At 37.9% G+C, this 24,087-nt stretch overlaps 1 protein-coding gene across 3 annotated transcripts in view; it reads right to left on the minus strand.

Moving 5' to 3' along the window:
- The window catches only part of SEMA5B (semaphorin 5B), a 3,270,261-nt gene extending 3,249,178 nt beyond the window's left edge, over nt 1–21,083 (minus strand). For all 3 annotated transcript variants that reach the window (XM_044062778.1, XM_044062776.1, XM_044062779.1), the window contains exon 1: nt 20,952–21,083. The gene's annotated coding sequence lies outside the window, so the exon portion shown is untranslated. The remainder of the gene's footprint in view (nt 1–20,951) is intronic.
- Nucleotides 21,084–24,087: the final 3,004 nt, after the last annotated feature.

A 24,087-nucleotide genomic window follows, 5' to 3' on the forward strand; every position in this document is an offset into this window, starting at 1 on the left:
CTCAGATATGCCTGCAATTATGAAAATATGCCAATATTACAACAAGGAAACCAAATGTAACTGCTGAAAATCACCTTTTTAAAAAATGTCCAAAAGAAAAATCACTCCAAAAACCTGCATGAAAAAGAATAATGTGACTGCTACTATAAAAGGCACAGCACTGTTTGTGACACATAAAAGAAGTATTTTTATGTGGTATACTACAAGTCTGTAGGTAGCAGACATCATGATAAGAACAATAGATTGGAATATAAATAATCATGGCAGCATGTCTTTTGTAATGCTTATGTCTCACCAGGCTTAGATGATTTAGCTAATTTCAGAAATGTATCAAAAAGAGATACCCATTTTCAAAACAGCATTTTATACATGTACTCCATACTTTATATTTGTATGTGTATGTATATAGATTTCAAGTACACATATTTTAACATGCGTTTTATGTTGCAATGATGTGAATTACTGCCAGCTATGCCAGGAAAAGTAGGGCAGTGGATGTGTAACACATGCCAGCACAGCTAGCTGGAATTTAGTAAAGAATTATATGTTATTTGAATATCAAACTGATTTGTACAGATGCTTGCGTTGAAAATGGATTTGCAAAGCTGCTTGTGTTAAAAATGTACCAGCAATGGGTCCTGACTGTATTGCAACTGAATTAAAGATATACATATATATATATACATACACACACACACACACATATATATATATATATATGTGTGTGTGTGTGTGTGTGTGTGTGTGGAGGGGGAGTAATGCAGGATACTGGAAGAGAAGTGGTTATGGTCAGCTCCTGCTAACTTTGAGAAATTGTAAGAAATGAAATTAAATTACTGGTCCTAGGCCATAAAGATATTGTTACTGTGTGAATTTTTCCAGCTGTGTTATTTTTAATGTTTCCTGTGATTGAAACTCGTGTTTACTTTAAATAGATTTGGTATCTTCATGTCCTTTTATTATTTATTATTAAATATATTTAAACTGTTCAATGTGGCTGGCCCTTTTTATTGAAATATTTAAAAAATTGAGAGTACATATATCTATTGGTGACACTATGGCCACTGCTGAAGCCTGGTTGTTTGGTCAATATTACTATTTGTATTAACATTAATCTCACTCAATATAATTGGGTACCTTTGCAAGAGACTTGGGTAGCTGGCACTGTAGTGTCAGGTTGCAGTAATAACTATCTTATTGTCTGTGAAGAAGGGGGCTTAGCTAGTAAACCTGTGCCAGCCTTTCCCATGTGTGTGTGTGTGTGTGTGTGTGTGTGTGTGTGTGTGTGTGTGTGTGTGTGTGTGTGTGTGTAAATCAAATCTTAAAGATTGTGCATGCTAGCTGCTTGGGGTGGGGACACGAAGCACTGGTTTCACAGAAAGGGTGCTGGAGAACTTGGCTTGGACACTCAGGTGCGGACTTAACTCAACAAGTGTGCCAGTGGAGAGCCTTAATGTGGACCTGGGGAGAGACAGACAGAGAGAAACCCAGACTCCAGGCCGAATGTGTTCCCTGTGTGCACTTAAGGGAAATTGTGCTTGATGCAGAGAGCTGCATCTGCATATACTGGGTGCATCCACTTTTGTTGCAAGTGAACATCTCTCTCCAGTATCAGTGCTGAGGACTGAGACTCCTTGATTACTGGCCCAGATGTCTTTTTTTTAACAACAGCCATTCTTACTGACTGAGTTTTTTTTAAAGAGTTTTTCTACTGGATAGTTTTGAGAATATATGAAATGTTGTACATGCTAATGTGTTCTATGCATACCTGTATAATTTGTTATATGCATACCTATATAATTAGTAATCCAAATATGAATATTTCTATAACTGTACTACTTCAATAATAGGCTGCACTGTTCCATGAGATACCTTACAGTACCTCATAAAATCAAATGAGTTTTAACTTATTAATGCCAGCATTAACAAACATCTCATATGTGTAAATGAGCAGAGACTAATTACAACCTTTCTTCCGATGCATCCCATTTGCTTAAGATCACACTCTATGTATTAACTGCCTTGTAATGTATATGTCCATAATGTTTCTTAATGGAAAGTATAATATCCATTTCCATCCAGTTAATGCAATAATTGAGGATTTAAAATATTTGCTAAATAAATACAAGTATCTTAGGCTAGATTTAATTTGAACATGCAATTGTAATGTCATTTTCTTTTGCCCTCCAACCAGAGGACAAAGTCTTGATTTTCCCATAGAGCTGTTTATTCAGTTCTGAAAAGTGCTAAAATGTCATGTATGCAGTTTGCTGGGCAGATGAGCTTATCCATAAACTCATGTCTGGGATGGAGTATAGGTAGAGCTGTAACCACTTAATATCAGGATAAAGAGAGTGCAGGAAGAGGAAATGACAGATTGGTGGATGAGCTTAAGTTGATCGGAAGTGAGAAGGTTAGAGGAACTAAGGTGGTAAATAAGTTTTTAAGGGTGGGAGGGAGGAAACATCAACCTCTTTGCTATAGGTGATGACAGTAGGTACATCTACATTCTAACACTAGCACCAACCAGGAGGGAATTCACCTTTGTAGATATCAAGTCACACAGACCAAGGGTAAGCGAAGTCCTGATAGTTAGTGTCATATAGGTATTCAGTAAGAAAACAAAACAAAGTTATAAAAAGTAAAACATCAGTTTTCATTTTCCTTTGACATTGGGATTGATTTGGTGCAGAAAGATAGATTCCTAGGTAACGGCATTGGGATTGGGTTAGCAGACTATGCTACAGAGCTAGATGAGAGTCTGGGATGTTTGCTTTGAATGTCTGGTGATAGAAGCTTTTGAAATAAGCATGTAGTTATAAACAGGGGGAGGGGGAATTACCGTTCGGCAGTCATCTCTTAACCACCACAGTGGGTTCCACATAGTCTCAGGACACTCCAGTAACCACCACAGTGGATTCCACACAGTCTCAGGACACTCCAGTTTTGCAGGAGAGCTGTGCTTTCCATTAGCATGGTGCAGAGATTCACTGGCATGGGACCAGCCCAGTGGGTTGTCTTCTGGATGACCAAGCTAGTCTGTGGACTTTGGGAGGATTTTAAAGTATAGTGGGTGACTTACTCAGGATGGCAAATGTGTATGGCATAGGGCTAGTTGCCTCTGTGGTTGCATTTGTTCATTGATAGCATCAGAGGGTAGATTAGGAGGCATGTAGCAGCTGTTCTCAGCTTAAAATATATAGTTTGCCTAGTCTTCTTAAAGGCCACTGCTGATTAGGTAAGCTGCAGGTACAATAGTACCTCCTCCATGTGGCATCATCTCTGGGGCCTGGCCAGGGTAGGCCTTAGAGTAAGAGGGAGTTCAAACTAGTTGTATACAAAGAAGGTGATTACTGGCAGTGAAGTTTGTGGGATAGGATTTATAGCAACAATATACATTATAAAACTAAATAAAAAAATAATTTAACAAAGTAAGGCAGGCAAACAGTAGGGCAACCAAGAGCCATCGGAGAACAAAGGGGTTTGGGGAGAAGTGCCAGTCCCTATCATGGGATACAGGGAGAAAAAAATGGATGGAGATAGGGCTTTGGGTGCAGCTCAGGGGGTGGCGGATTTACCCATAGGGGTCTGTAGAGGCCTACATCATTTTTTAGGGTTCAGCTAATAGGGTCAGTTCACCATGGTATTGTCGAAGGGTCCAGGAGGTGACTACTACTTTATGGACAGTTTCCCCAAGCATGCACATGGCGCTAGAGTACCACAGCAGTTTGGTTCAATAAATTATACTTAAATGGAAAAATAAAAAGGGCAAATGAACTGAAGATCTTCTTCAATTTTTTCCTACCTGGGGTTCGGAGGGCAAAATGTACAGGTGGTAGTCAGTTGTGGTATCCCTCACAGTTGTTGTTTCCTGGTAAATAACAGAGGCTCAGTTTCAATTAACAACAGCAGAGCAGGAGTTTAGTGGACTTCCGACTGAGGCAGCCCAGCTCTTGCAATGTTCTATTCCCAAAACGCTGAATGCTACTTCTCATGGTGTAAAGGCAGCTTGGTTAAAAATTCAATTGCAGAGTCACAGGATTGTTAAAGGCATTAAAAATCATAAAAATGAATGCTGACTGTATTAAAAATTGACCAGTTCTTAAAAACAAATGGCCCCTCCCTGAGGCTCTTGGGTAGTTACAACTCAAATGTGGATTGTACCCAATAATGAGGTATATTAAAAATACAGGGGGAGAGTGCTGGTAACATATCAGAGCAGTGGTAGGTAAAGGGGGGGGGGGTTACCTTTCAGCTGTCCAGAAGCTTGCATCCTGGTGAAGAGAGGTGACAGTATATGTGGATAGTGATTAATATATTTTTTCTTAAAGGATGGCAAACATTCAGAAGCTATGTCAGAGACTGAGTGAAGCAGTGTCTTACACAGAGGTATTTTTTCCAGCAGACAAAGGGCAAGATCAATTTCTAGCAGAGATTCTTCCTTGGGAACCAGCAAGGAAAAGAGGAGGACGATCATGAAAGAGTTCCTTGCTGCCTACAGAGATCTCTAGCAGGATGGGGGGAAAAAAAGCAGGAGGAAAGAAACAGAGGACAGTGATGTCCTATTGGTGGAGTCCCAGCTAACTGTAATGTAATATTTCTGTTGTTAGCATTGATGAGAAAGCTAGGCAGAACCAGATGAAAGATGAACATCTAACCAAAATTTTCCAGGATTTGAATGCTTTAAGTAGGGTTAGGTTACAGGAGCCATCAAGGTTGGCCAAGCAGGTGCAGGAGTTGGAGGTTTGGACAGGGCTTCTGGAAGGGGACCCAGTGGATGGTTTGGTGAAGCCATTGTCAGTGGGGGGACTGGAACTTCCCTGCTAGTGACAGAATTGTTTTGTCATATTGAGTTGGCAGGGGTTTGGTTAGGAGTCACAGGGGGTGGGTTTAAAGGACATGATAGCTCACGTAGTGGGGGCACGGCTATAGCCATTACACCACACATTCCCAAAAAAAAAAAAACATCTGGCAAGGTGAATCTGTGGTAGTATTCAACCTAACAGACATTGACAGAGCACAGAGACTTGCTGAGACAGACACCCTGGTGGCTGAGGATTTGACAGACACATTAGCATCTCTTGGTTAAAGGAGACAGAGTAAGCTAAGGGCAAGGACTTGGGATAACCAGGTTTTGGGTTTTGCTGATGGTCATCAGAGAAATAAACCATCAAATGAAGGACTGCCTTCTTCTCTTCTCTTTTGGCTGTTCCCATTAGAGGTTGCTACAGCAGATAATCTGTTTCCATTTCTTCCTGTTCTCTGCATCTTGCTCTCACACACCAACCACCTGCATGTTCTCTCGCACCACATCTATAAACCACATCCATAACACAGCCACTGGGGATGCACAAGCCAGTGTATTTCTTTGTGCCAGTCCCAAGTCTGGATAAATGAGGAGGGTTACGTCAGGAAGGGCATCCGGTGTAAAACCTCTGCCAAATAACATATGCGGACAACAGATAAAGGACTGCCTATGTTTTCTAATTTTTGATGGTTAGAGAGATCCAACAGCTTGGTGGGACAATGTATAATCATGGTTTGACCAGTGTTTCATGAAGTTAAAGGTAGTAGATATGTCACTTCATTAGGAACACAGACATGCAGACACTTGGTTAAGCATGATATTGGAATGGGCATAGGTGCAGACCAGGGTTGGAACTGAGGAACTTGCAGTCAAGAGTAGCACCTGTTGGGACTTTATATTAGGCAATGACTTATGGGTAATTTGCAGATTTGATTATATTGCTCACAATCTGGTGGCCCTCATGGAGCTATGAACTGCTAGACTAAGGAAGGGATGACCTTCTTGCTGCAAGACAACAGTAGGCAGACAGCAGTAGGCAGGTGGTCAGAGGAAGTAATAGGGAGAGGAATCATTACTGCAGGGAGAGCGAGAGAGGACCTTTGACCTAGCACTGGTTGTTTGTCTGACCTTTGCACTTCCTATTAAAGTTTTCATGTTGAAATCTCTCCTGGAGGAAAATAGTGACAGAAAAGCAGTTCAGGAGTTGGTTTATGGGTTTGCTGTAGGTTTCTCTCTAGTCATGGGTGGGGGTGCTGAGAATGTTTTGTAGCAACATGAAGTCAGTCAAGGGGAGAGAAGGGATAGTTGAAGCCTTGTTGACAAGGATGTGCATGGCAGGAGAGCAAGTCCAAACCTCAGCCTGAATTTGTCCATTAAGAGACTTAAAAAGAAAAAAGTCAGGGGCATTCAGAACTGCCATATATCTGAAACACCTGATGTCCTTAAGAGGTCATTTACATACATCAAGTCATCTTCTTTAAAGAGGTTTTAAGGAATCACACAGTGAAAACTCTAGCTTGACTAGGATTTTCTTGTAATTTTGTACTAACTGAGAATGAACAATTTGGTAAGTGTTGGCTTGGGGGGGCATGCTGCATTTTGAGAGCCTGGTAAGTGGAATAAGGGGCTTTCCCTTATTCCTCCTCCCCTTCTCCCTATGTAATACTTACAGTGAGTGGTGATTTTACTTATCCTGATGGTGCATTTGGTTGGTGTGTACTTAGTGGTACATTAACTCTGCTTTGGAATACGGCTACATTGTGGTGAGCAGTCCTTAATGCTGTCCTTAAATCAATTAGGTTTAAGTTGGTGTATTATTTGTTTATAGAACAATGGTATAAGTTTACTGAATTGATAAATGCGCATGTATTGATGTGATGTTAATAAACAGTGGTCATATGGCAAAGATGATGTGGTTATTTGTGTTGAGCAGGGGTTCATGAACAAGCCCATTTGTGCAATTATTTGCCCTATTTCTACAGCTGTACAAATCACAAAACAAGTGGCAATATTAAGCTGATCTGCTCTTATGCCATGTATTACCATAATTTGCTTCAGTTTCAAATTATGAATGTAAACATTGACAAACAGCAAATCTTTGTGTCATCCTATCCATTATATCAAGAATATATATGCAGCATTACCCTGACTATCTAGTAGGGTGGCCTAAAAGTAACTTGGTTTTCTTTAACATTAATAAATGCAATGCTTTATACTATGGTAACTGGTGAATCCCAAATACCCATATATGATTGATTACTAGATTTTTTTAATTTGCATTCTGTTGACCAGGTTAGTTCCACAGGGACAGCACTCACTTTTCAGGGAAGACCTAAGCGAGGTGGTAAGTAGGGGAAATTTGGCTAGGGCAGTAACTGCTATGGAACTGTTAACATTTACCTGAGCTACCACTAAGACAGGCAGCTGGGACCTTGGTTTAATATCTCATCTGACGGATGGCATGCTCGAGAGTGCAGTAGCACCCCCCCCCCCCAAAGCTGTACTGCAGTGTCATCATCATATATTGCTCACAGTAGAGGTTAAGGACTTGGGAGCAATTATAGATGGTCTAGTTAAACTTGAAATAAATGCTATGGCTATTGTGAGGAGGTATTATGGTATCTTAAGGGATTTGTTATAAACACCTGTCTGTAAGCAAGAAAAAGCGATGTTTCCATTATACAATTTTCTGATAAGGCCTATTATCGAATACTGTAGTGCCAACTATATTTACAAATCAATACCTCCAAGTAGTGTCATCTGCATTTACAATCAATCTCAACTAAATAAACCTGAAAGATACAAAAAACACCAAGACAAACTAATAGCTATGAGGAACCTTATTTCTTTGGACAAATGTAACAGCCTGAGCTTATACTCTATTACATACAAGTTTATCAGGTGAGAGCTGGTAATGATATTATCAAATCACAAAGCAGGCCCAGGTAATTCCTTGTTAAGTAGGTGAGAGTATACTCAGCATGAAAGTCTAACTTGTTCCTAACATCTTTGATAAAAAATGTGCCACTGTTTTTGACACTAAATATATAGAATTCCAAATAAAATACATAGATTTTAAATCTCTAACAACTGCAGCAAGACCTACAGCATCACCACTCATTCTTTTCTTATGATGAAAATTCAGAAGACCTTCCTCACCCACCATTTCTAATTATGCATTATTCACACTAATATCTGTAAGTGGTTACTTTCATATACTCATTATGTTGTCTGACTATGGGCAGGAAAGCTGTCTTGTTTTTCGGGCAGTATGGAGTTTTGGACACATTATTGTAGAGCCTTCCGGGTTCTTAATCCTAATAGGTACAGATCTAGCTCCTGACAACAGGATTATGCTGGTAGGGTCGAACATCTTGCTCAGTTGTGGCCTGGACAACAATTGCTGTTTGTGCCTACTGCACTGCCATGCATAACTGGAGCTGAATGGTGGCTCAGTAGTTAAGCTTCTTGCCTCATGCTCCAAGATTAGACGTCACGTCTATCCTCTGTTCACTCTGTGACATTTGCACATTACCCCTATGTCCTGCGTCACTGCTAGTTTTTCCTGGATATTAGGACTTCAATCTGCCTCCCAAACAATTGCTTAGCAACTGGTTGCTCATGCAGTTGTTTCTGCCATTTCTGGCCACAGTCATTGCTCATAAGGGTCTGGGCTGGGATACTTTACTACCTAGTTTATTATTTTATTTCCTTATTACTTATCTGTTGTAATATTCATTTTTGCACCCTATTACCACACATAAAAAAATGATGAGTGTAGTATGAGCAAAACTAGCTTATAAAAATATAACAAACTTTAGCACATAATGACAAAACATACCAGAATATGCAGAGATCAAGGTCAGAGAATGGGGTTGGAGAACTGGGACCAAATAAGTGCAAGGTAAAAAGGAGTCACCACAAGACCTGGAGATATTTGTACACCCAAAGTATAGATTCTAACAATATTTCAATGTCAGTACCCCCCCCCCCCGAATTAAACTGAGCCAGTACAAAAGAATACATGCAAAGCAGATCATCTGCCGAGAAGAATGCATCAACCAGGCACTTGCTCTGCTTCTAAGGACCAGTGTTCCCGAATTCCACCAACATCTCTGAAATTATCCTTGATGGCTGCTACCAGCATATCTTATTAAACATTTGACAAAGCAGGGTCTATTCCAGCATGTCTGTTTCTACATTATTTAGAGTTTTACAGGGAACTCCAAACAAAAACTTTGCATACCAGAATTGATGCAGAAGTCCCTTGTACTCTTGGCTATATTGTCAGTGGTCCATCCTGTATATCAAGTATGTGGTCTGTGCTGCTGGAATTCCTCTCTACCTGTTCCACTGTCAGCTCAGCAAAACAATGGTGCACATACAGTGTTTATCAGACCTAGCTTTGCCTTAGTATTCTGACAGGGATGTCGTTGTTGTAACATCTCACTGCTGCTTGTTAGACTCATAGAAGTGAAAGGATAAAACTGGCTCATTTGGAATTCAAACACAAGATCTCCACTATAACATGCTGGTGTCAATGCCACTGGCCCATCAACAGCCTCTAGACAGATAGGTAATGAGTTTTATCCTTTCAGCTAGAAAACCCATTGAATGGTGATCAAGGTCAAATTACAAATGCATATACAAATACAGGGAATGCCCTCTGATTAGCAACTGATAGAATTACAGAAGAAAAAGGAAAATATTAGCTCTCATTTGGGACTTGAACCCAAGATTTCCAAGCATTCCATGTTGGCTGTTGCTGGACCAATAAGAGTCTCTTCAGAGATGGGCATTGAGTTTTTTTGCTTAACAGTGTACCTCTTTAATCTAGGTAGCAAGCCAGGTTGTGGGTTATGGATTTGTGAAAACTACTTTGGATTTTGCTCAACTTATCTATGGTATTTCTAAATAAACTAGAAAAGGGATTTATGCTGTAAAATTATCTTTTCCCAAGTTTGTCAAAGAACAAACTAGCCAGTTTGTTTTCATTTTATTAAGTATGCAAACAACTACTGCAAATGTTATGGGCCTTTCCTTCAATCACTCCAAATCCAAAACTCCTGGGATAACATTCTTGCTATGTCCATGTCCTGGTGCAGGTTGTCAGATTCTAGTCACACAAACTTTCGTTGTAATGAAAACATTATGTCCCTTTCTTGTCGTGAGCACTGTAGTGCAGAATTCCATTAAAACAAGCTGTGTGCATTAATTAATAGCCTCCATACTAGTAGCATGCCAGTCTAAATCACAGCTTGCCTCACAAAGCATCTACGTTAGAATGATACATTTCAAATCCATTGGCAATAAGATGCGTTGCAATGCACAAAAGTATTAAAATGTTTTCAAGCCAATATCATGCGTATCCCACTGGCTAAACAGAGGGGCCTTAAGAAATTGCTTCAGAATTTGTAATCAAGTACAAAACAGTACAAGTTAATGCCATTTTATAATAAAACTATATCCATGCCTGACTTTATACTTTAAAACTCCAGTGGGAATGTAAAGCACAGTAATAGCCAACACTTTTAATGCATTTACCAAATGATTTACATACATACAAAATTCTGATGCACATCTTTGCATAAATGCGCATCATAAGATATGCATGACAGACGACTCCTGCTAGTCATATTACACACCTGAAAGAAAAGGTAGTGATGCATGACTGCCATTCAACTTGTATTGAAATAGAAATAATATTTGCTATACTGAGACAATGTGCGACAATATAGTCATCCAGACTAATTTGTAACATACAGTACCAAAAAGATGTTAGAAATCCTCATCAGAATTTACTCTAATATTTCTGAAATGGATGTTATGTAAATGACCTAATAATCTGACTGCCTGTGAAACAGAAAATTTGTAAAGTGTATTTTTATTGCTGTTGATGAACACAATGTAATAAACACAAAATAACTTCCTTCAGATGTAACTAGAAAATGACTAGGCAATGATGTGAGAACACTGATACAGCTGAACAGCCACTCAAGGGTTTTTGGGATGAGAAACAAAATATTAGAGAAGCTCAAACGTGCTCAGATTCAAACACAGAAGATATAAGCATTAAACTAAAGACTCAATTAGGTAAAGAGAACAACTTTGTGACAAAAGACACTGCAGCTAAAACTAATACTGGAAACATGAAAATACAGCAACAATAGGGAGATTACCTACAAATCATTCTTCAGCATATACAAGACCACCAATGTGGGCTAAAGTAGAAAAAAAAGTATTAAATGTGAAAATAGAGATGGCACATAAGAAAAACGGCATAAAAAGCACAACCAAGAAAAGGGAGTAGATTTAGGAAGACAACTGAGATGTTCAAAATTAGCCTGTGCTAAGCTTGACAGACCCTGTTTAATCACAAAGTCTGATTCAGAAAGAACTCCCCAAAGTGAGCCCTCAGTGTGATGCACATAACTGGTGACTCACTGCAGTAAGGAGTTACTAGGGCTAACATCTGACCTAATACACTGCATTTATGTCATGCTGTGAGTACAGCTTATATGCCTGATACAGCAACAAGGCAGCTATAGCAAGGGGCTTAATGTAAAAGATGTGCATCATGGGAAAAAAACTGAGGTAATCTGCAGATATTTTAGCAGGTGATACTGAACCACTGAGCAGCCTGAGACTTACACTAGGTAGAACTCAGTGGATCCCATGAACTGAGGTCAGCCCTAATGTCCCTAGTTAGAACTCAGCGATCACATGAACCGAGGTCAGACTTTCCTAGTTGCTCACAGCTTCCACTACTCCCTGTGGCAAAGCGTAATTTTCTTTGAATGTATATACTTATTCATTTAAATTTACTTACCAGGATAAAAAAAATGATCAAACAATGACCAGTTGCATGTTGGAAAAGAACCAGTGACTGGATTTGAAAGATGGAAATCAACAGGAAGAAAACCAGAAACTAGGAAACTGGTGAATACATGAGGGATTACAAAACATTAATTACATTTGTGAAGTAAGAAGGAACAAGAAAATCTCGAAATATTGAACTTTGTTGATTTTGTTAAACTTGGAAGGGACTTCAAAGCATATGCCTTACTTCATATCAGCAATGTTTGGAAGAAGATTTAGAAAAGGGGAAGAGGAAGGAAATATTGACCAAGTAAAACAAAATGTTGTTGTTAACAGTATTTTTATAATGCATGGCATTAAGTAAAACTTTTTTTCAGTTAACTTTCTGTGCAACAGGGATACTAAAGTAAACAGGTGAACAGATTTCCTTTCCCTTCTTTCTTTCTTCCTCAGTTTTAAGAAACGTAGGCACTGCAATACAATGACTGAAGAAAGCCTGAACAAAAGATCATGATACAAGTAAAACTGATATGCCTTTTCTTATTTTTGCACAGGGAAATGACTGGATTAAGGCTCTTGTTTTGATATGATAAGTTTTAAGGGAAATCAAATAAATAAAAGAACACTGAATATAATGAATACTGAACAGTGTTTCCCTCTAGCACATAAATGTTTACATTGCAATATGTGCAGTAGAACGCAACTGTGTATCCGGTTATCAGGTTTCAATGGAGACAATACGATAAGGTTCAATAAAAATAGAATGCTTTTTTTCTTTCAATGGCTAGAAGATAATGTTTTGTGAAAGCATTTTCTTCATTTGGGAGAGGAAAAACAGACAGCATTTAGTGGACATAGAGGCATACATTATGCATGCTAGCACCGATAACCTTCATTACCGATAAATTCAAGTCTGAGAGTATGGCTGTTAATCTGAACTATTGTTCCTATTAGGAGGGGAAAACTTTATTATTTGAAAATGTACATAGTTTTGAGTGTTAGTTTTACGTTAATAAGTTTTGGAGGTGTTCTGGAGGTGCATTTTTTGAGGGTTTTCATTAAAACAAAACATTTTGCATAATGTGACAAAAACTGAGAAATTGGAAGCTCTGTTTTATGGATATGGACAGCAAGATACAAGTAGAGAAAATATTTTAGCCCCTTTAGTTTAAAACAGAGGTCAGGTATATTTTTATCAACCAGAGGAGAAGTTGTGAATTGCAATTAATAAAAAGTTGAATACTTTTATCCGAGAGTGGAAGAGGGCAAGAGTCAAGTGGAATAAATTGATCCTTCCAATAGAACAAGGTGGTTTGGGATTATTTGATTTGAATGGGGTATTTCAGAACTACATGGGTGAGGCTACTATACATACCATACACAGAAAGCTATAAGTCAAAGTGCAAAGGGGGGAATGATGAAATAAGGGAAGCTCAAGAAACAAAATGATACTGGGATTTTTGGATGCAGATCCTTAAGGAGAACAACAATAACCATACAGAATATTACATTCATAAATTAGCAGAATGTATTATAAGAATAAAGCCAATACAGGGATGAAGAAAGGAGATTTTCCTGATACAGAAGACTGCAATTAGGGGTACACAAAATATTGAAGAGGAGGATGAATTTACTGGAGATAACTGGCAAAGGAACCAATGTATTGGAATCAAATAATTAGGGAAGGAAAGGCAACAGAATGGGAAGAGGCCAGGAATTCATTTGGACTGCAGGCTAGAGATTGCCTTCCCAATCAAGTACTGATATCAGAGTACAGGCAAAGAAAAAAGAAATAAGGGGCTCTTAAGTGAAAGACCAGTACTGGTAGAGTTTTTAGTGGACCCTAGAACAGAAGCTGCTGTTAAAAAAGGGATAATTAGTACGAAAAATAAAATACTGCATGATAACTATAGAAATCGATCAGAGGAAGTTACAAAACATTGGCAAGAGAGACTGGATAAACAATTCATAAAGAAACAATGGTGTGACATATGTATAGCTCCCATATATAAAAAAAGTCTAGAATATTTAGGGTCTTCGCTTGGGACTGTTTGCATGGGTATTTTTATACCCCAAACAGACTCCAGAGAATTTTCCTAAGGTAGGCTGCAATTGTTGGAAGTATGATGGGGAAGAAAGAGGCAATTAGGAACACATTTTTTGGGGAATTCAATGAGTTGGCAGACTTTAAAAATTCCATGCAGACTATTCTAACAGAAATACTGGGTGAGCAAATTGGTATAACAAAGGAAATAAACATGCTTTATTCTTGTTTTAAAAAAATGATCCACTACAGTCTCAGCCTGGGCTATATAACATAAGAAAATAATACATAGTATGCAGAAGTAATGGTATACATTTATGAGTAAACATAGAAAATCTGAAAATATATACAGAGAAAATCTAACAAAACAAATACATTTACAGTTACATAACTGAAATGGGAACATAATTGGAATGGGAAAAAAGGAAAGTAGATTTAAACTAGGAAAAGTAGATGGTCTGAGGATATGGGTATACATTCCTCTGTTGTTTGAGAGAAGATTGATACATCTGGAGCAGAATCATGCTTGGGATCAAAAGGATATTTTTATTTTCTTTCCAACCCATTCCCCCTCCATGTCTGTCATACAATAACATAAGGCTAATAACATCGCAAGAAGTGTGCCTGAGTATCTAATGATAAACACCCTTAGCATCACTGATAAAGCTATCATGCTATGCTTAAGACCCCCTCCTCTTGTGCATAATAGGTAACCTGATAAAATACCACAACTTTTTTTCTGCCCTCTCCCAGCTGGATCCTCAGGTGATGGCCTCCATAGTCGAGCCCAAGCTGCACAAGTCACAGTCAGGACTCTATCGCTGTGAAACACACACTGTAGCAAACAATGTAACCAGTATTTCTTTATCCGAAAATATGCAATTTTTCAAGATTACTTCCTTGGTGTTCCTACTCCCAACAGGAAGAACTGATGTTAATAGGTCTGAAGTGGCTTAGTGAAGCAAAATAATGATAAAAGGTACAGAATGCTTGGGTGAAATGGATGGTGACAGGCTAAGATGATTAAATGATGTGCCTATCTGAATATAGATTTACAGAAAAGCCTATGGAGTCATCAGAATTACTATTAGTTAAGTAAACAGAAATAGTACATAAAAATATATTCAGCAAAACAAAAACAAAGTATTAAACATTGCTCTTTTGAAGAAACCGTCCTTTGCCAAGTCTTGGATTAATAATATGTAATACTGTTAATTAATACTCTGTTATATTAACCCATTCAAACCTATAGCACATTTTTGTATTTTTTTCTTAAAAATCAGTAGCTCCTTATAGCACCTTGACACTTGCTGGAGCTGTATTCCTTAATTAAGTGACTTGCCAATCATGAACAGGTAGCATACAAATGAGCAAGATGCAAGAAACAGTAAGACAGTATGACTGTTAATCCATGATGTACTGCAATGAAAATATTACTCATTGTTCATCATTTCAGATTTGCATTCATTTTTTTATAACAGAGAATTGCATGGTCTTGATGTTATAAGACAGAAATACACACTGCCCATGTATAAGTTCCTAGGTCCATAGGTGTATACTAGGCTAAGGACCAGCTCAATTGTATCCAAACGTTTGTGTGCCTTACAGGTTATGCTAAATGGTATATGTACACTATGGAAGGATTGACAGGCTGCCTCTGTCCATTAGAGATATAGGTGGCAAAGGTCAGATTTCCCATTCACTGGTCCAAGTTTCTCTTGAATTTGATTATGAAACAGCTCTGCGTCACATATATAGGAAGCCTTTTCAGAGAAGGGGAAGTCTCCGAGACATATACCCATCACTCCAACATCATCTGCTCATGTCACAAACAAAGTTTAAGTCCCTAGATTGTGTAATTCTGATGCTATTCATTTTGCAGGCATGCAAAAGTCCCTGCAGAGTGGGATCCAAGAATGCCTTGCATGCCAGGCATAGATCGCCTCTCAGCACTCAGCAGGAAACTGCTTTGAGTTAGTATGCATAGGTCACACTATTTTCACCCTGTATTCTTTTCTGAGGAATTACTGCAGACATTGCAGTTGTTGCATGTGCCTGGTCAGATACATACCAAAGGGGGTGTCCTACTCAATGATGGACCTGATGAGGATCAAATACACTAGAACAATTACTTCCTTGGGCCTACATGCCATGTCCTGCTTATAAGTTGAGCAACACAGAATGATTTCCTTGCTACCTTGAACACAAGTTTGTTAAAGGCCAGGTTACTATCTACATGCATATCCAAATCCATGACTACTGGTTCTACTCTTAGGGGTATGCTATCAAGGGTGCAATTTTCTAAGGGGGGCTGACTTTCCCAAGGCTACTATTATACATTTCTTGGCATTGATTTTTAAGCCATGACTCTGGCATGAGTTATTTGTCAGTATTATTCCTTCCTGTAGGATGTTGGTGTCTTGGGGGGATTCTAGGAATGTTCCTAGTTTGTAATAATCTGCAAACTTGGTCAGCCAGAGGTCCTTGTCACCGGCCTTAACGTCTAAGAAGTACATACCAAAAAGAAGCAGATCCAGCACAGAGCCGTGAGGAACTCTGCTAGTGACCAGCCTCGTTGCAGAGTTGGTCTCCCTTATCCTAACTTCCTGTGTCCCATCTGAGAGCCAAATGGCTATGCAGTGTGTAAAACAGAGGATTTATGCTTATATCCTTGAGTCTATTTACAATGCCTAAGTAGAGTATTGTATCAAATACCTTAGTCAGGTCAAGGTAGGCAGTATGGACCATTTTGCCCTCATCCTTTGCCTTGGTGACCTTCTCAAAGAAATCTGCCAGGTTAAGTAGGCATGATCTGCCCTTGACAAAATCAGACTGGGTTGGATCTAGTTTTTGAAGATTTTTCATGTCCTTATCAATCATTTTCATGATAATTCTTTCCATGGCTTTGCCTATCAGATTAGTTAGACTTATACTGCACTGTACTGGGGAGACTGATAGTTGTTTGCTAGTAATTCTGAAGAGATGCAATATCTGATGTATACTAATATTTTCACCAACTGACTTACAAACAGCATAATATCAGGTAAAATGTTAGAGAAATTATCCATGGTGCATTCAGTAATACTTATACAGCTTGAACGATACTAAAATGATACTTTTATAAACAGGCATACATTTTCATACTTTCAATAAACGTACACTCAGACAGTAATTTCTGCCAATGATCTACAATCTGAAATCTCATAAACAAGTGCTTTTGAGATTATATGCCCAGGTTAGACACTTCCCAAGATATGAAGCTGTGTTTTAAAATATGGAGAAAATGTGTTTTTTTTTTTTTTTTTTGCATTATAATATACTACAATACTGATGTAGGGGCTGTGAATGCACAGACCTCTGTCACTGTAAAACAGACATTTTGTAGAACATACTGCTTTTTTCATATGTTTAACATTTACTATTTTCAAGATATTTACATGCATTTAGTTACATTTTTAACTAGATTTTGCAGAAAATGCTCAGGAATCCAACAATGTATTTGGGCTGCTGCAGGTGTGGTATTTTCACAGAGTCTATGCAATCTGTTATATGCTTAAAATACATGATTAGGGTATGCATAGGAAATGTATCTATGACAGTGATATGAGGTCTAACTGAGGGAAATATGTAATGATGCAATAAAATCAAACGCATACACGGTCACACACACACATACCTAAATATGCATGATCATTTCAGGCAAAGCAGCCTCAAGACAGATTTATAAAACACTGGTCAGCCACAGCACTGAGTTGTAACTAAGCACATCACATAATGAAGAACTGTAACCCCCCCCCCCCCCCCCAAAAAAAAAAATCAAAAACAAGATTACATAGTGCAACAAGCTTGGCAGGCATTGTTTGCAAGCTGGTTGCGCTGAGCCATGAAGTTGCCCTCCAGATGTTATAAAGAAAATGAATGCTGCAACACTGACCCAGACCCGTGACTCATTGTTGCATGCCAAAATTCTGGTCACTGTATTTTATAAACCTCTCAAACAAGCAAGAAAAACACATTATAACCACTCTAGCTGCTTTGAACAAATGCAGCTAAAAATGTGTCATTCTTTTAAATGAAACTTAAAAATTCTCCTAACCATGCCCCAAGCTGGTCTGCCTCATGTGTCCTGGCTGGGTGACAGCAAATATGTTGGTGGGGGAAGTGGAAAGGTAAGGGAGAGCTGTGCTAATGTGCCTTTTGGCTTAGTGTAGCAAATTGAACTCTCTCATTAATTATTCAGGAGAACTGTGGTTGAAGACTGGAATATGTGAGTCTTTGGTCAGAAGTCACAGTGGTACTATGGTTCAGCAAAAGTCTTTTCTGCGTTGTAACACTGAATGCCTGGACTCAGCTTAAATACTTTTCAGTGAGTAGGTCTTTACCTTAAAACAAACTTTTTTTTTTACCCCAGATTCAAATAAAACTTTTCTTAAACACTGAAAATGCATTAGCTGTTTTTATATTGTATAGTAAAATAAATAAATAAATAAAATAAACAGGAAAAAGAAAGAAAACGGAAACAGCCAACACAAACAATACATCAGCTTATTTTATTTTTGTCCTGAAATTATTTTTTTGAAGTCTAAGCAATGAGCCTCTCAAATGAAAATATTTACAGAGTAACTTTGGCCTGAAGCACTCAAATTTCTGCTATTTATTGTTCCGTTTGGTAAACCTAAATCATCTGCTATCTTTGCATATCTCAAAGAAGGAAAGTGTTTAATCACACAATGTTATAAACATCATGGACGGTGCAGTGGTAGCATTGTTGCCTCACAGCAAGATGTTCTCCAGTTTGATTCTCGGCTGGGGTGCCTTATGTGTAGAGTCTGCATGTCTTCCCAGCATTCGTCTGGTTTCCTCTGGGTGCTCTGGCTTCTACCCACATTGTAAAGGCATGCGTCTGGTGCATTTCTCCATGGCCCTCTGCTGAAAAATAGCTTCATTCCAAGTCGGACTTTTCCGGTTAACAAATGTTAAATAATAATGTCCCATTATGGTAAGTCACACCTGTATCCGTGTCTTTTCAGGTTTAAAGATTTGCTGTTTTTACATGGAGAACAACTTATTGCACAAACTGTAGATTAGCTGTAATCAAGCTCATCAATAAGGGAAGTCCATTTTGTGGACTTTAACAAATTCAGACGTAGGCAAAAACAGAAAATGTATCCTTACAAAACTTATGTAAATCTCTGTATTTGTGCTACTACTTCAGCAGAATGATTATACCTTTGGTTGTACAGCCTGTTTTAAACGTCATTCACCCACTCTTAATAATTTAAGTCTATCCAAGCGGACTGCTATATCATGTCCATTAACTCACATATATATATATATTATCCAAAGCAGTCAGCATATTATACATGGTGTCACAGTTATTCATAACTATAATGGTGATCTTAACGTCAATAGTACAATTAGTACAGTTTACTATCACAACATTGAAGCCCACAATCTTGAACTGCACAATATTGGGACCAAACACAAAGCAGCTTCTAATGCCAAGAAACCAAGAACTAAAATAAAATGTACCAGTGCCACATGCTACATGAAATTCTCCTAGCAAGCCTCACAATCTGGCTTTATACTGGTATCATAATATCAAAGATCAAAATGCTGTAAACCACGATGTCTAAAAATCTTAGATACCAAATTGTCTCACAATTTTAAGTCTATAAATAAGTGAGAAGTCCAGAAGGGCTGTAGACCCAGAAAGAAGTGCTAACATGGGTCCTGCAGGGGGTCAAGTTCAGGAGTTCGATGTTATGGTATTTAATACTATGGTCTTTGTACTGTGCAGTTCAAGATTTTGGGTTTCAAGACTGATAGTAAAGCAATTAGTATACCTAAACACCTGGCCTCTCTGTTACCCTGTAAAGGATAAAGCAGATATCAGAAAATGAATAAATAATGAGTTACTTCATCCGTGACTATATCCACTGCACCTGAATCAATACGTATAAGAAAACACTAGCAGTAATACTTTTAGGGAAATGGTCTTACTTCATATTTTCATATACCAAGTTCTGCCCTTTAGTCAGTTATCAATCTGGGTCATCAAGTTTCATAACCAAAAACATACAACAGTTAACTTGTGAGAAAGACTCCAGTGAGATATAAACAGAGTCAACTTGTTATGCTTGATCTACAAACATAACCATCTCTCTAACACAGTAATATTCACTTATCACGCACTCTCTCTCCCTTTACTGAGGTCGTGCTGCAATACATTTACCAAACGAACTGCTCATGCCACTGAACTAAAAGCATAAATTCCTAGAAGGAAAATCTTGGTAACTTTTTAGACTGATGTTTTTAGAAAATCAAAACTCTATAGACATGAGTTCACCAACAATTTCAAAATGTATTATTTGTAAAACTATGTCTGATGTTTACATACAGCCTTAATAAATTATAGCTCATCCCAGAGAAAAATGAAAAAAGGAACTCTTGACCATGAATAATGGTTGGCAATGACCGTGGTAATCTGGGTTAAAAATGGTTTGCAATTTAAGGAATAAGAAGAACCCATAAGTGACTGTATGGAATGTTTTTGAAGACTAATTCCTACAGCTGATATTTGGATCATATTTAAGTCAGTCCTTATTAACAATCACCTTTTTTTGATGCCCAAGCTTTGGTGTTCTGACAGTGCAATGACGTCACCTTGACATGACATATCAACCTGAAAGTACATTTATTTGCTATTTTCTTAAACTTGCTTCTTTATTCCATTTCCAAACTTCAGTTTTCATAAACATAATATAGACATGCACAGAGCTCATTATTAGCAATTCTAGAGTGAAAGGTGCTACTGAAATGCATCAATAATCTTCACCGTTATAATCTAAGAAACTGTTGGTTTTCTATACCTGCAAGATATAAATTTTTGAGGTCATATTTTAATAGAAGCAGTTTATTAAAAGAGTGCTTCTTTAATAAAACAATATTTGGATAAAAATTAGTATATGTTTTCCATGGAGTTAAGTTTCTCTGCACTACCTCCAGCATCACTCAACTCATGATCCGAGCAGACAATCCTAAATCTTATAAAACTACTTTTTAGAGTATACACATCTTGAATTGAAGAGCCCTCATAATCAAAACAAACCTAGTTTCAAATATGGAAAAACACACCAGGATAGCCGCTCTTAGAAAAACAACACCCGCTTTAATGACTTTGAACGCACTTTGTACAAACATTTTTCGTCTCACTTAATAGCAAAACTTCTTCAGAAATGTACTACATACATAAAATTCACTACTTCAATGAATGGTTACCTGGCAAATCCTATAAGAAGAACAAATGGAAGCAAGTTTGGGTTTGTAATTCAGCAGGCGTCAGTGCAATTTTCACAATCCACAGTAAGGACGGTTTGAATCTCAGTAACTCAGGAACCAGTCAGTGTTTTGTATAATCTGTTAAAGAAAAAAAATCCTTCTATAAAGGCTATGGTCAAACGTACCACATCTAAAAGTTCTGTTACTAGACTAGACATAATTTGATTTTAGACCCCATAAACAGATGCAACACTTAACGGATACATAAACTAACTTAATTTATCCCTTATATTGATAACATTATTACTTATGTTAGAAATGCAGTATACATCAGAATCTTTCAAAAGAATTAAATTATTTAAAAGCACTGGCTGCCAGAAAGCCTAGTCATTCAATATAATAAACAAGCAATTAAATTGCTTGCAAGCCTCCAAGACCATAACAGTTTTATTTAAGACGGTTCCTTATTCACAACCCACAAATATGTGGTGAAATAAAAAAAAATGATAAAACAGTATTATTAAACAAATGTGATCTGGGGATTGTTTAAGAATTTTTAAGTAAGATTACAAGAGAGTGGTAATATTATACTAAATTATTCCTCCCTGCTTTTAAATTATGACAGTAACCATCATGTCACAGCATTCTGGATAGTGAATAAAAGAGCAGACTTATGAAAAAGGGAGGTTAATACACTTCATCCCCATATTTCTCTTTTCTCACCTTTAAAAGATTAAAATGTACTGATAATATATAGCAGAAAATCATGAAGTGAGATAAAAAAGTGTGTTCCAGCAAGAAGTGTTGTCTAAGCCTCTGTTTGGTTAATGTCTCAGTGAGCTGTAACTGTAGCATGTTCACTAGGACACTCCACAATGGAGGTAACAGAGGGAACATATACAAGATAAATAAGTACCTCTGTATAACGGCATGAACATATGCACACACAAGTAACTATTAAACAATTTACAGCAATACTTGGGGAAGGCCAACAATCTCATGTTAGGCTTAAAACAACCATCTGAACCTATATCCTGTAACACAGTAAGCACATTGGCAGACTCAAGAACAGGACAATAAGCAACTCAACGAGTGATATCAGAAGAGAACAGTCCACAATGTGATGGCAGCTATAGAGTTCTTTAGCACAAAGACGGATGTTGCAGTGGTGCAGCGGTTAAAGTTATTGCCTCACAGCAAAGGGTTCTCTGGTTCGATTCTCAGCAGGGGTGCCTTCTGTGCGGAGTCTGCATGTCCTCCCTGCATTCGTGCGAGTTTCCTCCAGCTGCTCTGGTTTTCTCCCACTTTACAAGGACATGCATCTAGAGCATTTCTCCACAGGCCTCCACTGAAAATTGGCTCGTTCCAAGTCAGACTTTCCCAGTAAACAAAATGTTAAATAAATAAATGTCAATTTTTTTAGCTAACCCTAGTACTAGTCAACACTTCTGTTAACCAATACCCAAAAGTCCCTTATGTACAGATTTACCAAAAAGAAAAAAATAGATGTAGGTAAGCTTATTTTTCACATCAGCAACTATATTCCCCTTTATTAGCACTACATGTCTTAAAATCCTTGTTCCTGAGAAGTTCAGTAGTTTGCTGTTATTTCTACAACTTGAACCATAATGATTACTTGTTGGTCAATAAATTCAATAAATAAGCTGGTATTATAATGAAGCAACATACTCTGATATTACTAATGTGAATTATGACCAGACAGAAAGTAAGCTACTTATGCAACAATAATTAGGATATTAAGGGCTGACAAAGCTATATGGAATATTAAATACCGTGAAGTAGAGTACGTCAATTATATTTGAATATAAGCTGAAGTCTACCAAGTAATGTGCTTTGCAAAGCTTTATATGGATGTCAGTAAATTCTGAATAGGAATTGCATCAAAGATTGATGTATTTATTCATGGCATGCACCAGTGGCATAGAGGTAGGAAGTCCTGACTATAGCTCAGATGGCCAAGGCTCAATTAGCAGCTTTGGCACTTGACAGTGCAGGGAGAGAGGATGAGTGTGCTAATCCTTGGGATGGGGTGCATACCTAGACATACCATTGTGCTTGATCTTTCATAGAGGATAGGTACTTAAGATTGGGAGGTTGTAATGTAGGGAGGCAGAGCTCGATCTAAGTTACATGTGGACATAGACGAGACTCCACAAAACCCACTGCATGCCAGCCCATGAAGATGGGATGAATACACTCGAGGCATGGGTAGTCAGGAAAAACAACCTCAAACAGCAGCATTATACTGTACCAGGTACCTTAATGATACCAACAACCCAAGGGTGGCTAAGGCAGGCAGGTACAGCAGACCAAGTAGACAAGGACAGGTCCCAGGAGCACCTGACAACCCGGTATGGAAAGATATAAACAATGAAAAAAATATATACATTTATTCACAAAAGAAAACAATCAATACCAGATGGTGACCTTTGCCAAGCAGATGTATGATCATAAATAGGAGAATCTGTGTAGCCTTGAAAAATGATCAGAGAATTACATTTTGTCTTACTCAACTCTGTTTATTCTTGCATTCTTTCAGCATGTCTTAAACTGACCACTGTAATAACTGCAGTGGAAATAATTATTAAGCTGGGGGTCTAGAGGCAATTAGGCCTCCCAGAAGCTGTGAGGTTTCGACATATTCAAAGATGCATTTTAGAGTTATTTAAACAACTCTTTGTCCAATGACTGCTTGAACAAAAACCACGATCAAAGAAATAAATTCAGTCCTGCTCTTCAACTTTGCTTTTTTCCTGCGTCTTTTCAGCACATCCTAACTGGCCAAGTGTACACTTTAACAGTTGCGGTTGAAACAAATGCATTAAGTTGCTGGACTGGGGGGGGGGCCTAGCCATGGTATTTTTAGATGTTCTGAGATGCATTTTACACAGTCAAGAATGTAAAAACACATTATATATATGTGTGTGTATATATATATATATATATATATATATATATATATATATATATATATATATAACAAAACAAAGGATAGCTAATGAAAGCATACCAACGTCACTAAGTAAAAACATACATTTATTCCTAGCTGTCAATTTCTGCAAATTTGGAATATACAATATAGCAGCTATAAAATATTAAATCAATATACAGAAGA

The sequence above is a fragment of the Protopterus annectens genome, chromosome 2.part1 (genome assembly GCF_019279795.1).
Source record: "Protopterus annectens isolate FY-2018-M chromosome 2.part1, PAN1.0, whole genome shotgun sequence".
Lineage (NCBI taxonomy): Eukaryota > Metazoa > Chordata > Ceratodontiformes > Protopteridae > Protopterus > Protopterus annectens.